The sequence below is a fragment of the Eptatretus burgeri genome, chromosome 6, assembly GCF_056783735.1.
Source record: "Eptatretus burgeri isolate ZD-2024b chromosome 6, Ebu_testis_v1, whole genome shotgun sequence".
NCBI lineage: Eukaryota > Metazoa > Chordata > Myxini > Myxiniformes > Myxinidae > Eptatretus > Eptatretus burgeri.
The window spans coordinates 15,488,325-15,493,324 of record NC_140966.1 but is presented as its reverse complement, the minus strand read 5'-3'; the positions used below and the strand labels follow the sequence as shown (position 1 = coordinate 15,493,324).

General features: G+C 37.0%; 1 protein-coding gene across 1 annotated transcript in view; it reads left to right on the top strand.

The window, feature by feature from the left end:
- Positions 1 to 5,000, top strand: part of ZNF143 (zinc finger protein 143) — a 145,415-nt gene that overhangs the window by 51,639 nt on the left and 88,776 nt on the right. The window lies entirely within an intron of this gene.

Sequence of the window (5,000 nt, the reverse complement as noted above, 5' to 3'; positions counted from 1 at the left end):
CATCTAAACATCAAAATGAAATCCAAAACGGAAATATATATATATATATATATATATATATATATATATATATATATATATATATATATATATATATATATACATACATACATACATACATACATACATACATACATACATACATACATACATACATACATACATACATACATACATACATACATACATACATACATACATACATACACACTGATGAGCCCAAACATTTTGACCACCTGCCTAATATGACCATCTTCGTGTGCCGCCAAAACAGCAACGACCCATTGAGGCATGGACTCCAAGACCCCTGAAGGTGTCCTGTGGTATCTGGCACCAAAACATTAGCAGCAGATCCTTCAAGTCCTGTAAGTTGCAAGGTGGAGCCACCGTGGATCGGATTTGTCGGTCCAACACGTCCCACAGATGCTCAATCAGATTGAGATCTGGAGAATTTGCAAGCCAGGGCAACACCGTGAACACTTCATCATGTTGCTGAAACCATTCCCATTCCAATATATATATATATATATATATATATATATATATATATATATATATATATATATATATATATATGTATATATGTATATGTATATATGTATATGTATATATATATATATATATGTATATATGTATATGTATATATATATATATATATGTATATATATATATATATATATGTATATATATATGTATATGTGTATATATGTATATATGTGTATATATATATATATATATATATATATGTAAAAAAAAAAAATATATGTATATATATATATACACATACGTATCTACCGGGCGTAGTGGCGTGCGCCTGTAATCCGGCTACTCGGAGGCTTGGGTTGAAGGATCGCTTGAGGACGGGTGCTCTGCGCTGGGCCGCGCTATGAGAGGGTGTAGGGCAGCCCGGAATCATGGCGAAACCCAATCCTTATTCCCTGTCGTGAGAGGCGACCAGTCAGGAAGGGCATCCGGCGTAAAAACCTGTGCCAAATCAGTATGCGGATCATAACGGATGATCCACTGTGGCAACCCCTAACAGGAGCAGCCGAAAGAAGAACAACAACATGTGTGTAATATATATATATATATATATATATATATATATATATATATATATATATATATATATATATATATATATATATATATATATATATATATATATATATATATATATATATATATATATATATATATATATATATATATATATATATATATAACATACATATATGAATATATGTACAGTGGTGCCCCCAGAATCTGAATTTAATTCGTTCCAAGAGGCTGTTCGGATTCCAAAACTATTTTCCCAATGAGAAATAATGGAAAGTGAATTAATCCGTTCCTGGACCCCAAGAAAACCCACTTTCAAGACACTTTCAACTGAAATTACCCATGTTTAAGGTAAAATAAGATGAGTAAATGACCTTTCCTGGGTCATGAATCTTTTTCCAAGCCTGAGGGATGAGCAGGAGCGTTGTCGCTTCTTCCATCAGGTCTGGATGCAGCTCCGGCCTATCAGTGGCCATTGCGATCCAAAACGTAAACTGTTCAGCCTGGTGGAGGTATGTAATTAACCATGAAGCACCAAATGGTGTTTTATATCCCAGTACACTCTGTGGAGACACAAACGTGCCGTTTTCACCGCACGGTTCCACGGGAGAGAATCAAGAGGTGAAGCGATTGGGTGACGCAGCATGACGTCACTACCATGCTCGCGAAAAAAACGTTGAGTTCGTCAGAGGGTTCATTGAATGAGTTCGCTTCAAGACGGGTTTTCGCGCTTTTATCGCTTCTTTATTTTTCAGAATCCTACACACGGTCAATTTCGGCAGCTCGAACATGGCAGCGAGATCAGACACACGCGTACCGCTCTCATGCTTAGCGATAAGTTCTTTCTTCAACTCAATTGTCATTCTCATGGACTTCCTCTTATTCCTATTTGCTTCACTGCTCTTCTTGGGTGCCATGCTGAATACACAAGGGTGATAATTGAAGAAAAAAAAATGCACAAATCAAGGTGAAAACGCGAGGTAAAGTCGCGATCGACACACGAGAGATGCTTTCACGAGTACTTCCACCGTTGAACTGAATGAACAAAACACGAAGATGCGTGTCGACCAGGCGGGGGAGATGCACGTGAACAAACATGAACGCTACGTTGTGTTCGGTTTTTAGGGCAAAATTTTCTCTTTTTTTCGGATTCCAATTTGTTCAAACAATAGGGCGCTCGGATTCTGGGGGCACCAGGGAATATGTATATGTGTATATGTATATATGTATATGTATATATATATATATATATATATATATATATATATATATATATATATATATATATATATATATATATATATATATATATATATATATATATATATATATATATATATATAAATAAAAGCCTGGTGTTGGCGCAGTGGTTTGGGCAGCGGCTTGGGATCCAAAAGGTCCTGAGTTCAAGCCCCGTTGGGCCACTGAATTAATACACCAGGGGGTTGACTCAGCCTGTCATCCTTCCGAGGTCGGCGAAATGAGTACCAGTGTACTGGGCCGGTGTATACCCCGGTTAAAATAGGTGTACCATATCCCTGTGTCGTAAGAGGCGACCAGGGTTGCTTCAGGAAGGGCATCCGGCATAAAACATGTGCCAAATCACTATGCGGATCATTCGGATGATCGGCTGTGGCGACCCCTAACGGGAGCAGCCGGAAGAAGAAGAAGAAGAAGAAGAAGAAGAAGAAGAAGAAGAAGAAGATGTGTATATATATATATATATTGAGCCTGGTGTTGGCGCAGTGGTTAGGGCAGCGGCTTGGGATCCAAAAGGTCCTGAGTTCAAGCCCCGTTGGGCCACTGAATTAATACACCAGGGGTTTGACTCAGCCTGTCATCCTTCCGAGGTCGGCGAAATGAGTACCAGTGCACTGGGCCGGTGTATACCCTGGTTAAAATAGGTGTACCATATCCCTGTGTCGTAAGAGGCGACCAGGGTTGCGTCAGGAAGGGCATCCGGCGTAAAACGTGCCAAATCACTATGCGGATCATACGGATGATCCGCTGTGGCGACCCCGAAGGGGAGCAACCGAAAGAAGAGATATATATATATATATATATATATATATATATATATATATATATATATATATATATATATATATATATACATATATATATATATATATATATATATAGACATATATACAGTAAGTCTTTGACTTACGACTGATCGACTTTTACGACCATACCCGCGACCGTGATATGTACTGTATGTCTGGCCAGGACTGCTCCGCGTATGGCAGCGCGAGTGTTGCCCAGCTGGGCGTACGACAGTTTCAGCCCCATCGCCTGCCAGTGCTAACATGTTAGCGTGGTCTCGGTATAGCGCAGTTTATCCGTATCCGTTTGTCTTAAAATTTTTACTTCAAACCCCCAAGATGTCTACCAAGAGGAAATTATCTTTGTCTACTCCTCAACCTGCCAAGAAGGAAAGAAAGGCCATTGATCTCGCCACAAAAATGCAGGTGATCAAACAGTATGAAGGAGGAAAGAAAGTGAATGCGATTGTGTTTGACTGTTTGATGCAGTGTTTGACTTGAACCTGACGGACGTAAAAACGTTATACAGTAACAATAAAAATGGTTTTTATAACCATTGTAATAACAATAATCAACAAAGAAAATGTTAATAAAATATGACTTGCAGATGATTATTATATCATTTTCCAGTATAATATACATCTGGTAATTTTTGCATAGGCCGATACACTATAAAAAAAGGTTGGCCGACTTACGACCAAATCGACTTACGACTGGTCGGTCGTAGCCGATCGCGGTCGTCAGCCGACGACTTAGTGTATATATGTATACATGTATATATGTGTGTGTGTATATGTATATGTATATGTATGTATGTATATATATATATATATATATATATATATATATATATATATATATATATATATATATATATACACATACAGTGCTCCCTCGCTATATCGTGGTTCACTACATCGTGGGTTTTATTTTAATTATTTAAAATTTATTATTTTTAAGTAAAATATACTAAAAATAACATAAAATAGTAAAAAACAAATTGAAGTTTAAAATATATATATATATATATATATATATATATATATATATATATATATATATATATATATATATATATATATATATATATATATATATATATATATCTTCTTCTTTCGGCTGCTCCCGTAAGGGGATGCCACAGCGGATCATCCGTATGATCCGCATAGTGATTTGGCACATGTTTTACGCCGGATGCCCTTCCTGACGCAACCCTGGTCGCCTCTTACGACACAGGGATATGGTACACCAATTTTAACCGGGGTATACACCGGCCCAGTACACTGGTACTCATTTTGCCGACCTCGGAAGGATGACAGGCTGAGTCAACCCCCTGGTGTATTAATTCAGTGGCCCAACGGGGCTTGAACTCGGGACTTTTTGGTTCCCGAACCACTGCGCCAACACACCAGGCATATATATATATATATATATATATATATATATATATATATATATATATATATATATATATATATATATATATATATATATATTAAATCGAAATTTAAATAAAACTACGTAGTTGGAGGATACACAAACTGATTAAATGTGTGTGGGGAAGGTTAATAAGAGTGTGTGGATGCTGTATCATGTTTTAAAATACGTTTAAAATGTGTTTACATATATTTAAATAAATATGTGGTTTCTACTTCGTGGATTTTCACCTATCGCGGGTGGGTCTGGAACGCATTAACCGCGATAGGTGAGGGAGCACTGTATATATTGTTTCGGTTGTGGAAATTCGCATTACACTATAAAGGGTCCTCAGGTGAGATATATCGGTAAGTTCATGTGTCGTTTGCCCAAATCCGTTGTATTGAGGGAATATATGTGATCCATTCGGGCTGCGATTCTTCAGTTAGTCGTTTTTCTTTTGCTGTTGTTAATTTGGTG